We start from the raw sequence: 13581 nt of genomic DNA, 5'->3' as shown, positions 1-13581 counted from the left end.
TGGAGCAAAAGTCTAATTCAGAGACAGAGAAAGCACTGCAGATGCTATCAGGATCTGGCCTCCTTGCATTCGAAAGAGCTTTTTTGGAGCTACAAAAGTCCAGATAGAGCGTTATCAATAACTAGTGAAAGCTGACTTCAAAAGCTTTACAGAAATGTATAATAGTCCATATTTTGCTTTGGATTAGAAGGCCCAAAACTGGTGTCCAATGCCAGCCTCCTGCCCCCTTCCAGGAGTCCAATGCCCAAGGAGTAGAGACTAGTATCCAAACACCCATAGAGGACCCCCTAGCAACCGTTCAATGCCCTAGAGGTCTCCTAGCACATGGATCTCATCAAAGCTCATCCCAAACACTCACTAAGTGTGCCCCATAAGTGGATTTTAGCACTAAAAAGATTGTTTTACCCTTACTAGTAATTAGTTTAGTATTTAAAGAAGAAGATCACTCTTTGTTAAGGATCTTCGCCTATCATTAAGCATTTTTTCGTTTACCATTGTATTTTTTCTATCAGTATGAGTTTCTAAACCTCCTAGGTTGAGGGGAGGAGTCCTGTTGAGTCCTATGAATTAATAAAAGTATTATTTTTTCTCTTCTATCTGTGGTTGATTTAATTCTAAGATGTATACTCGTCCTTCAACATGGTGAATAAGATGATCAGTGACAATCATCTCTGTTCATCATACTAAGACAGCGTGCCTGACAAACACCAGTGTCTACTTGGGTTCATATAATACGTGACTAGAAAGTGCGAACTGCCAGCTATGTTTATACATCTCTCAGACGGCTAATCCACGAATTCGTTGGAGGCTTCTCGAGACACCAGTTCAGCCGATTTCCGGAGAGATTAGGGTCTCTGTGGTAGAGGCTAGAACTCAAAGAAGCAGCATTCTCTAATTTGGAATATTCGACCTTGTCTGTGGCCTTTTGAGTAGGATCGCCAAGAGAATGAACTGCTAGAGCTTCACCCTCCATTAGATTGAATGACCACGGCCAATGGCGTTTGATCTGGAGCAGAGGAGATTGATGACCACGGCCCATGGCATTGATCACATACAGCCTGCCATAGAAGAAATCACTCACAAGCAAAGAAGACAGTGATACTAGAGTTAATTCAGAAAGACAAAGCAACTCCAAGCTTTAACCATATTCCTATTACTGATTGCCCTTATCTAAATCCAACAACCTTCTAATTTGCCTAACTAAGACATGCAAGATAACCATAGCTTGCTTCAAACCACAATCCTCGTGGGATCGACCCTGACTCGCTCAGGTATTATTTGGATGACCCAGTGCACTTACTGGAACAGCTGTACGGAGTGTGGGGATTCGTGCACCAAGTTTTTGGCGTTGTTGCCTGGGATTATTGAGTTTGGACAACTGACGGATTGTCTTGCTTCCTAGATCAGGTAATTTTTTTATTATTATTTTTAGTCCTTTATTTTTATTTTCTTCTCTATTTTCGAAAAATAAAAAAATAGTTTTCAATTTTTTTTTATTTTCTTTGTTTAATCTTTGTTCTTGTTTTGAGTCTTTGTTTTTGTTTTTGTTGGGGTTTTCGAAAATCTTGAGTCGTTTTTCTAAAATTCTTTTAAAATTAGTGTCTTTTTTGTTTGAGTCTTGTTTCAAATCTTTAAGTTTGGTGTCTTCTTTTGTTTTTCTTTATATTTTTCAAAAATTTATGTTTGGTTTTCCAAAAATTTTAAGTTTGGTGTTCTTTGTGTGTTCTTGTGTTCTTTAAATTTCTTGAGTCTTGTTCTGTGTGTTCTTGTTAGTCTTCAAAGTTTCTTGTGTTTTCTTTTTATTTTGATCTTAAAATTTTTAAGTTTGGTGTCCCATTGTGTTTTTCCTTCAAATTTTCGAAAACTTGGGGTGCTAGATCTAAAAATTTTAAGTTTTGTGTCTTTTACTTGTTTTTCTCTTTCCTCATTAAATTCAAAAATAAAAAATATCTTTTCTATCTTAAAACTAACTTAATTTTCAAAAATTATATTAAAAATTCAGATTTTAATTTTAAAATTTTTATCTTATCTTATTTTAGTTTTAAATTTTAAAAGTCAAATCTTTTCAAAATTAAAAATCATATCTTTTTCAAAAATCTTATCTTTTTCAAAATCTTACCTTATCCTTCTTCAAAATTCAAAAATTTTATCATATCTTTTTCAAATTTCAAATTTTAAAATTAAATCTTTTTCAAAATCAAATTTCAAATCATATCTTTTTCAAATCTTTTTCTTATCTTTTCTAACTTAAAATTTTTAAATCAAATCTTTTTCCGAAAGAGAGAGAAGGTAAGTGATTATCTTTTCAAAATTAATTTTCAAATCTTTTTAATTTAGATGGTATCTTTCTTAACCTCTTTTCATATCTCTATCTTATCTCTCTCTTCTTTTTCCAAACTTCCTAACTAACTCTTCTCTCTCAATTTTTGAAAACTATCCTCTTCTTCTCTCTCATCTATTTTCGAAAATTCACTAACTAATTTTTAATTCTTTTTAAATTATTAACCTTAATTTTTGAAAATAATTAATAAATAAAAATAAATATATTTTAATTCTTATTTATCTCTTTTATTTATAATTCTTTTATTTTCTACTTCTATTTCTTCGAACTCTACTCCTCTCCCATCCTACATCTACACTTTTCTATCTTTTTCTTCTTTCTTCACATCTCACTGGGAGTCTTTGTAACACCCTAATTAGCCTAAGCCTTACCTCGCGTCGTAAATCAAAAGTTAATCACAGGTTACGACAGTTCTAAGCTTATACATATATTATATAGAAGGAATTAGTATTATCTAGAAGCCCGATGAAGAGTGTGGCTCAAAAACAGGATTTAAAAAGCGCAGAACATACTAGCAAGGATACTGACTTAAAGCATAAGGAACATGTATAAAATAACAAAACATCGTAGTATAATAGTATAATATCATAAGACGCTAGCCATAACTCGCGGAGTTTAAGCCGACTAGCCAGATACAGACCATATATGAAACCAGACAGTGAAAACAGCTTATACAAGTTTTGTTCTCTCAAATACAAGCCTCTAGGTCAATCAAATTACAAAAGTGAGAGACATATATATATATATATATATATATATATATATATATATATAATAATAATAATAAATCAAAAGGACTCCAAAAGATATCCAGATCCTCCTCTCCTGTCACCAACCAGACAACTCACCGAGGTGGGTTGCGATCTGCATCTGAAAAACACAATAGAAATATGGTGTGAGAACCAGAGGTTCTCACTGTGGTAACAATTCCCAATGATGTAGGATATAAGACCCCGGGACGCCAAAGAAAATCCTAGACTCCATATCCATCACAAGATTCAAGCTTAAAGCATTCTAAAACAAAACAGTATAATAGGTAATTCTTTAATACAACTTAAGTCGTAGTATCATAAAAGGGTAATCTATCTTAAGGAATTTCTAATCTAATCAAATACAGCTGTCCCACAGCTTTCACCAACCGATCCGCCCTGCGACCCCATCACCACTGCCTTTCAAACCTCCTCAACCACAGTAAAAGCACAAGTATATACAATACAAGTAAAACACAAGTAGAAGCACATAGAGCAATTAATACAAATAGCAATTAGACATGTTATACAGATAGGGAAAACAATATCAAGTCGGTAAAGCATATAAATAGGTAGAAAATGCATATAATGAATGCGTGTCCTATTGGCTGTGATATCACATTGTTAGTTCAATTGCCAACCCGATACATCCCCATGGAGATGTTGCCCTTTGGAATCATGGTGTAGGAACCCCCGAGATATAGTGCTCGGATCACTATCCAGGGTTTTGCGTCTGTACGCTCTGATGATCCGAAGGGATGTGAGCGGGATCTCTTGCCTCCGTCCTCACATCTAAGTGCAAGCGGGATTAACCACCGTCCTTACGCCGCCGCCGCTACCTCGACAGGCGGGATTAACCACCGTCCCTACAGGGCGCATAGCGTCTCAAAATCTTAGTATAAAATAATAGTACAATGGTTTTCAAAATCATTTTAGTACAAAATGGATCCATCACTTCATTCAGAGTCCTCGACTCTTTTCAACCATTATCCCTTTACATTTCAGTTCCTTGATCTCGCATCTCATTCAGCAACCATTCATCACACATCATCAAACCTTCCCCAATACAACAGAAATCTAGTCCTCAATCTGCTAACTTTTCCAAAATAATAGTATATAAAACCCTTAAACTATTTCCCATGTTTGAGCATCCAAAAAAATGTCCAAAAGTCTTTAAAAGGTGTTGTGGAAGATTACAACCTCATTGGGAAGGTGAAATAGTTGAAAACAAAACAAAATTTGAGAAACAGGGCGTGTGCGTCCGCACAGGGGTGTGCGTGCGCATGCCCAGGAAATTTTTAAAAGGGTGCATACGCACAGGGTTGTGCGTACGCACAGGTACCAAAAATTTCAAAAGTTATGATAAAACAAAGTTATGATCAAACAAAGTTCCCCAAAATTTCACTTTTACCCAAAATCACAACTTTCACGATTCTTTGTAAAACTCAACCAAAACTAACCCAAACCATTCCAAACCCCAATTCTCATCAAAATCAACATTTTATGCCATATTTCACCAAACTTACCACATTTTCCCTCATCGTTCCTCATCCACAAAATCCATATCAATTTATCTCATATATCAAACTTCATTAACAATTTTTCCAACTATATTACCAATTATTCAACACCAATATCACATGTATCAACATATTCATTACTCCATTTCACAATTCATTTATTTTCATCATATTACTATTAATCAACAATCTCAACTCAAAATCATCATTTCATCAAACATCATCATACAATAACATCCAACAACTCATCAACCATTCAAATCCAATCCTATCCTGTGGCTCACTAGCCTAAGTATCCATGAATATTATATACTACATAGAGGAAACCGTAACCATACCTTGGCCGATTCCCAATATGAACCAAATGAGCTTTCACCCAAAATCCAACCACCAATAGAGCTCCAACAAACACCAACAAGCTCCAAACTCACAATAATCAAGCTATATACATATAAATCACCACAAAAAAATCAACCTAGGGCTCAACATAAATTAAAAGATTACAAGAGATCAAAGCCTCTTACCTTTCCCAACAGATTTGGATGGCAAAACCCAAAGCTAAGCAAGGATTAGAGTGAACCTAAACATCAAGAATCACAAAAACTAACTTAATCCAAACCCTAGGTACCCGAAATTTTGGAGAGAAGGACTGAGGAGATTTCGAGCTTACCACTAGGGTTTCTTGGATGGTTTTTGTAGAGCTCTTCACAAGGAACGCGTAGTCACTGACGGCACACAAATCAGAGCTCTAGAACACAAGATATGAGCTTGAGAAGATTGAGGTGATTAGGGTTTAACCTCTTCTTCTCTCCCTCTTTCAAATCTGAAGTGTGTGTGTGTTTATGAGACTAAGGTTCACTAAATGAACCTTTATATATGTTGACTTGGGCCCGGTTCAACCCGTTAGCATTTTTAGCCCGTTTGGCCCAACTATAGGCCAAACCTTAAAATTAATGCTTGGTTTTCCATTTCTACTATTTTTCTAAGGTTTTTGACTGTTTCCACTTTTTCTCGCGCAGCACCGGGCAGACTTGAACCGGTTCAATTGCCGATTCACTGTTTTTCACGGTTTTTCACAGAAAACATATTTTCTGGCTCGGATAAACCCACTGAGTCCAAAAATGATGTTTAAAACCTCAAATTCTCACTCTAACTTTTCGAAATCAAATTTGGGCAATATAACCACTTAATTAACAGGTTCAATTAATTGCGGTTCTTACATTCTCCCCACCAAATAAGAAAATTTTCCCTCAAAACTTGAATTACCTGAGAAAAGTCAGGATAGTCCTTTCGCATCTCGGATTCCAATTCCCAAGTATGCTCTTTAACTCCTGCTCGCTTCCAAACAACTTTGACCGGTCTCACTTGGAAAGTCAAGTTTTTCCTCAACTCAACCGTCTCAGGCTCCAACACATGAGTCGCGTCTGCCGTGTACTTATAGAGTTGTGACACGTGGAACACGTCATGTAGGTTAGATAGGTGAGGTGGCAACGCCACTTGGTATGCCACCGGCCCGAAACGCCTTAGGATCTGAAACAGTCCAATATACCTCGGATTCAACTTCTTGGTGTTGATTGCTCTTCCAATCCCAGCTGTGGGGGTAACTCGTAGAAATACATGTTCTCCCACTTCAAACTCCAACGATTTTCTTCTCTGGTCTGCATAACTCTTTTGTCGACTCTGAGCAGTCAAAATCCTTTATCATATTTTCTTAATATTCTCCATAATCTCTGCTACCACATCTGGACCCAAAATACTTGCTTTGCCCGATTCATACCAACAAAGCAGAGACTGGCACTTCCGTCCATACAAAGCCTCATACAGAGCCATCCCAATGCTCGCATGAAAGCTATTGTTGTACGCAAACTCCACCAATGGCATGTAGCGGTCCCAACTTCCAGGTTGGTCCAAAACACACGCTCTCAGCATATCTTTCAACGTCTGAATAATCCTTTCTGACTATCCATCTATTTGTGGATGATACGCCGTACTAAGACATAGCTTTGTACCGAAAGCCTTTTGAAAAGCTCCCCAAAACCTTAATGTGAATCGGGGCTCACGGTTCGACACTATGCTCGACGGCACACCATGCAACCTTACTATCTCTTTTATATACAACCTTGCTAACTCTTCCATGGAACAGTTTACTCGAATAGGTAGAAAGTGAGCAGAATTGGTTAAGCGATCCACGATCACCCAAATCGCATCAAATCCTGACCTAGTCCTTGGTAAATTGGTCACAAAATCCATTGCAATACCTTCCCACTTCCATTGAGGTATTTCAAGTGGTTGAAGCATTCCCGATGGCTTCTGATGTTCTATCTTCACCTTCTGACACGCCAGACACCTTGAGACATGTTCTGCCACATCCTTCTTCATACCAGGCCACCAGAACATAGTCTTCAGATCATGGTACATCTTAGTACTTCCCGGGTGAATAGAAAATCCGCTCTTTTGCGCTTCTCTCAATATATCTTGTCGCAACGTCCCCACATCTGGCACAATGACTCTTCCCTTGAATTTCTATAATCTGTCTTGATCCCATGACACTCTCCATTGCTTCCCTTGTTCGATGGCTGGCAATACTTTTGGTAACACGTCATCGTTCTGATGAGCCTTTAGGAGTTCAGATTTAAAGTCACTTGAGATTTGTAACTGATTTAAGCAGACTCTTCTGACATCCTCACCAATATCCAACTTAAGATCCACGAACTTCTCCATCAGCTTCTCTTCCATGAGTCTCATCCAGGCTATTGTCAAGGATTTTTGACTCAAAGCGTCTGCCCCTACATTCGCCTTTCCAAGGTGATAACTGATGAGCGGATAATTTGTACGCTTTTTGGCATTGTTTTTAGTATGTTTTCAGTATGATCTAGTTAGTTTTTAGTATATTTTTATTAGTTTTTAGTTAAAATTCACTTTTCTGGGCTTTACTATGAGTTTGTGTGTTTTTCTGTGATTTCAGGTATTTTCTGGCTGAAATTGAGGGACCTGAGCAAAAATCTGATTCAGAGACTGAAAAGGACTGCAGATGCTGTTGGATTCTGACCTCCCTGCACTCAAAGTGGATTTTCTGGAGCTACAGAAGCCCAATTGGCGCGCTCTCAACGGCGTTGGAAAGTAGACATCCTGGGCTTTCCAGAAATATATGATAGTCCATACTTTGCTCAAGATTTGATGGCCCAAACCGGCGTTCAAAGTCACCCTCAGAAATCCCAGCGTTAAACTCCGGAACTGGCACCAAAATGGGAGTTAAACGCCCAAACTGGCATAAAAGCTGGCGTTTAACTCCAAGAGGAGTCTCTACACGAAAATGCTTCAATGCTCAGCCCAAGCACACACCAAGTGGGCCCGGAAGTGGATTTTTATGTCTTTTACTCATCTCTGTACACCCTAGGCTACTAGTTTTCTACAAGTAGGACCTTTTACTATTGTATTGATATATCTGGGTAGCTATCTTCATTTTTATGCTATCTTAGATCATTGGGAGGCTGGCCATTTGGCCATGCCTAGACCCTGTACTTATGTATTTTCAACGGTGGAGTTTCTACACACCATAGATTAAGGTGTGGAGCTCTGCTGTACCTCGAGTATTAATGCAATTACTATTGTTCTTCTATTCAATTCCGCTTGTTCTTGTTCTAAGATATCACTTGTTCTTCAACTTGATGAATGTGATGATCCGTGACACTCATCATCATTCTCACCTATGAACGTGTGACTGACAACCACCTCCGTTCTACCTTCGATTGGGTGAATATCTCTTGGATTCCTGATACACGATGCATGGTTGATCGCCTGACAACCGAGTGCTCGCCTGACAACCGAGCCAGCCATTCCGTGAGATCAGAGTCTTCGTGGTATAGGCTAGAACTGATGGCGGCATTCAAGAGAATCCGGAAGGTCTAACCTTGTCTGTGGTATTCTGAGTAGGATTCAATGATTGAATGACTGTGACGTGCTTCAAACTCCTGAGGGTGGGGCGTTAGTGACAGACGCAAAAGAATCACTGGATTCTATTCTGGCCTGATCGAGAACCGACAGATGGATAGCCGTGCCGTGACAGGGTGCGTTGAACATTTCCACTGAGAGGATGGGAGGTAGCCACTGACAACGGTGAAACCCTTGCTTAAGCTTGCCATGGAAAGGAGGAAGAAGGATGGATGAAGACAGTAGGAACGCAGAGAGACGGAAGGGAAGGCATCTTCATACGCTTATCTGAAGTTCCTACCAATGAATTACATAAGTATCTCTATCTTTATCTTTATGTTTTATGCGTTTATCACCATACCCATTTGAGTTTGCCTGACTGAGATTTACAAGGTGACCATAGCTTGCTTCATACCAACAATCTCTGTGGGATCGACCCTTACTCGCGTAAGGTTTATTACTTGGACGACCCAGTACACTTGCTGGTTAGTTGTGCGAAGTTGTGTTTATGCCATGGTATTGAACACCAAGTTTTTGGTTTCATTACCGGGGATTATTTGATTTGTGAAAAGTATTGATCACAATTTCGTGCACCAAGTTTTTGGCGCCGTTGCCGGGGATTGTTGAGTTTGGACAACTGACGGTTCATCTTGTTGCTTAGATTAGGTATTTTTTTTCGGAATTCTTGAAGATGAATTCTAGAGTTTCATGATGATTTGTTGAAGTCTGGCTGGCTGAGAGGCCATGTCTGATTTCATTGGACCGAGGTTTCAACTTATCATCACAAGAGCTTGTTGATTTCTATCAATCTTGCTTTTGGAGTAGTGATCTGCTAAGGCTTGGCTGGCCATTGGCCATGTCTAGTGTTTTGGACCGAAGCTTTCTTTGAAAGCTTGGCTGGCTGTGAAGCCATGTCTAATTCCTGGACCGGAGTCTTAGACTAAACATTGCATGATTCCTGGAATTCTCATTAAGAATTTTGATACCTTTTTCCACTTAATTTTCGAAAAACACAAAAAAAATATACAAAATCATAAAATCCAAAAATATTTCTTGTTTGAGTTTAGTGTCTCATGTTAAGTTTGGTGTCAATTGCATGCATTCATTCATGTGTCGTAAGGATCTTCAAATAATTCTTGATGATTTCTTACTCTGATCTTTGAATTCTATTGACTTGAGTGTTTCGTGTGTCTCATGTGCATTCTCATTAGTGTCAGTAGTGTACAAACTGCTAAGTTTGGTGTCTTGCATGCATTGTTCTTTTGATTTTAGTTGCATTTTGATTTTTCCTTATTATTAAAAATCCAAAAATATTTTTAATTTGTGTCTTCTCAAGTCAATAATACAGAGAATTGAAGATTCAGAACATACAGTAGATGAATTGCACAGAAAAAGCTGGGCGTTCAAAACGCCCAGTGAAGAAGGACAGACTGGCGTTTAAACGCCAGCCAGGGTACCTGGTTGGGCGTTTAACGCCCAAAAAGGTAGTGTTTTGGGCGTTAAACGCCAGAATGTGCACCATTCTGGGCGTTTAACGTCAGGATGGCACAAGAGGGAAGATTCTGTTTTTCAATGCAAATTTTTTTTTTAGGTTTTCAAAATTTTTCAAAATCAAATCTTTTTCAAATCATATCTTTTCAATCATATGTTTTCAAAATCAATTTCTTTCTATTTTTAAAAAAAATTACTTGCTATCAATCAATGATTTGATTCAACATTTCAAGTATGTTGCCTTTTCTGTTGAGAAAGGTTTAATGTTTGAATCATATCTTTTCTTGATAGCCAAGTCATTAATTTTCAAAATCAAATCTTTTAAAATGTTTTCCAAATCATATCTTCTCAATCACATCCTTTTAAACTAATCATATCTTCTTAACCACGTCTTTTTCAAAATAGTTTTCAATCAAATCTTTTTGATTTCTAATTTCAAATTCATTTTCAAAAATCACTTGATTTCTTTTCCACTTTCATTTTCGAAAATCAATTAGTGTTTTTCAAAATGTTTTCAAAATCTTTTACTTAATTTTCAAAAATTACTTCCCTTCTTCTCACATCCTTCTATTTATGGACTAACACTATTCCTTAATGCAAAATTCGAACTCCATCCTTCTTTGATAAGTTCGAATTTTCTATTTCTGTCTTCTACTTTTCTTTTCCTCTGACACCTCAAGGAATCTCTATACTGTGACATAGAGGATTCTACATTTTCTTGTTCTCTTCTCTTTCTTATGAGCAGGAGCAAGGACAAAAACATTCTTGTTGAGGCTGATCTTGAACCTGAAAGGACCTTGAAGCGAAAGCTAAGAGAAGCTAAGGCACAACTCTCTGTAGAGGACCTAACCGAATTCTTCAAAGAAGAAGAACACATGGCAGCCGAAAACAACAACAATGCCAACAATGCAAGGAAGGTGCTGGGTGACTTTACTGCACCTACTCCCGACTTTTATGGGAGAAGCATCTCTATCCCTGCCATTGGAGCAAACAACTTTGAGCTTAAGCCTCAATTAGTTTCTCTAATGCAACAGAATTGCAAGTTCCATGGACTTCCATTGGAAGATCCTCATCAGTTTTTAGCTGAGTTCTTGCAAATCTGTGACACTATCAAGACTAATGGGGTTGACCCTGAGGTCTATAGACTTATGCTATTCCCTTTTGCTGTAAGAGACAGAGCTAGGACATGGTTGGACTCACAACCTAAAGAAAGCCTGGACTCTTGGGAAAAGCTAGTCAATGCCTTCTTGGCAAAGTTCTTTCCACCTCAAAAATTGAGTAAGCTTAGAGTGGAAGTCCAAACCTTCAGACAGAAGGAAGGAGAATCCCTCTATGAAGCTTGGGAAAGATACAAACAATTAATCAGAAAGTGTCCTTCTGATATGCTTTCTGAATGGAGCATCATAGGTATTTTCTATGATGGTCTCTCTGAACTATCCAAAATATCTTTGGATAGCTCTGCTGGAGGCTCTCTTCATCTGAAGAAGATGCCTACAGAAGCTCAAGAGCTGATTGAAATGGTTGCAAATAACCAATTCATGTACACTTCTGAAAGGAATCCTATGAACAATGGGACTAGTCAGAAGAAAGGAGTTCTTGAGATTGACACTCTGAATGCCATATTGGCTCAGAACAAAATATTGACTCAACAAGTCAATATGATTTCTCAAAGTCTGTCTGGAATGCAAAATGCACCAAGCAGTACTAAGGAAGCTTCATCTGAGGAAGAAGCTTATGATCCTGAGAACCCTTCAATGGAATAGGTGAATTACATGGGAGAACCCTATGGAAACACCTATAATCCTTCATGGAGAAATCATCCAAATTTTTCATGGAAGGATCAACAGAGACCTCAACAAGGTTTCAACAATAATAATGGTGGAAGAAACAGGTTTAGCAATAGCAAACCTTTTCCATCATCTTCTCAGCAACAGACAGAGAGTTCTAAGCAGAATAACTCTGACTTAGCAACCATGGTCTCTGATCTAATCAAAACCACTCAAAGTTTCATAACTGAAACAAGGTCCTCTATTAGAAATTTGGAGGGACAAGTGGGTCAGCTGAGCAAGAAAATTACTGAACTCCCTCCTAGTACTCTTCCAAGCAATACAGAAGGAAATCCAAAAGGAGAGTGCAAGGCCATCAACATGGCCGAATTTTGGGAGGAAAAAAAGGCAGTGAACGCCACTGAGGAAGACCTCAATGGACGTCCACTGGCCTCCAATGAGTTCCCCAAGGAGGAACCATGGGAATCTGAGGCTCAAAATGAGACCATAGAGATTCTATTGGACTTACTTCTGCCATTCATGAGCTCTGATGAGTATTCTTCCTCTGAAGAGGATGAGTATGTCACTGAAGAGCAAGTTGCTAAATACCTTGGAGCAATCATGAAGCTAAATGACAAGTTGTTTGGAAATGAGACTTGGGAGGATGAAGCTCCTTTGCTGACCAAAGAACTGGATAACTTGTCTATGCAGAAACTGCCTCAAAAGAGACAGGATCCTGGGAAGTTTTCAATACCTTGTACCATAGGCACCATGACCTTCAAGAGGGCCTTGTGTGACTTAGGGTCAAGTGTAAAGCTCATGCCTCTCTCTGTAGTGGAGAAGTTAAGGATTCTTGAGGTGCAAGCTGCAAAAATCTCACTAGAGATGGCAGACAATTCAAGAAAACAAGCCTATGGACTTGTAGAGGATGTTCTGGTAAAAGTTGAAGGCCATTACATCCCTACTAATTTCATAGTCCTAGAGACTGGGAAGTGCATGGATGAATCCATCATCCTTGGCAGACCCTTCCTAGCCACAGCAAAGGCTGTGATTGATGTTGATAGAGGAGAGTTGATCATTCAAGTGAATAAGGAATCCTTGATGTTTAAGGCTCAAGGATATCCCTCTGTCATCATGGAGAGGAAGCATGAAGAGCTTCTCTCAAAACAGAGCCAAACAGAGCCCCCACAGTCAAACTCTAAGTTTGGTGTTGGGAGGCCACAACCAAACTCTAAGTTTGGTGTTGAACCCCCACATTCAAACTCTAAGTTTGGTGTTGGGAGGTTCCAACATAGCTCTGAGCATTTCTGAGGCTCCATGAGAGCCCACTGTCAAGCTACTGACATTAAAGAAGCGCTTGTTGGGAGGTAACCCAATGTTTTATAATTAACTATTTTCTTTTGTTATTTTATGTTTTTTGTAGGTTGATGATCATGAGAAGTCACAAAATCAATGAAAAAAGAAAAAATAGAATGAAAAACAGAAAGAAAAATAGCACACCCTGGAGGAAGAACCCACTGGCGTTTAAACGCCAGTGAGGCTAGCTGTTGGGCGTTTAACGCCCAGTCTGGCACCATTCTGGGTGTTTAACGCCAGAAAGGGGCACCAGACTGGCGTTAAACGCCAGAAAAGGGCAAGAAGCTGGCGTTAAACGCCAGAAATGGGCACCAGCCCGGTGTTTAACGCCAGAATTGGCACAAAACGAGATTTTGCTTGCCATTTGGTGCAGGGATGACTTTTCCTTGACACCTTAGGATCTGTGGACCCCACAGGATCCCTACCTA

The 13581-nt window shown here is 38.7% G+C and overlaps 1 non-coding gene across 1 annotated transcript; it reads right to left on the bottom strand.

The window, feature by feature from the left end:
• Positions 1 to 11311: 11311 nt before the first annotated feature.
• LOC112804825 (small nucleolar RNA R71) lies at positions 11312 to 11419 on the bottom strand. The gene has a single exon (XR_003203446.1). It is a non-coding gene; the product is annotated as a small nucleolar RNA R71 (small nucleolar RNA).
• Positions 11420 to 13581: the final 2162 nt, after the last annotated feature.

The sequence above is a fragment of the Arachis hypogaea genome, chromosome 5 (assembly GCF_003086295.3).
Source record: "Arachis hypogaea cultivar Tifrunner chromosome 5, arahy.Tifrunner.gnm2.J5K5, whole genome shotgun sequence".
In the NCBI taxonomy this organism is placed as follows: Eukaryota; Viridiplantae; Streptophyta; class Magnoliopsida; order Fabales; family Fabaceae; genus Arachis; species Arachis hypogaea.
Note: the sequence above shows the minus strand (reverse complement) of the source record. Positions and strands in the feature narration are given on the sequence as shown.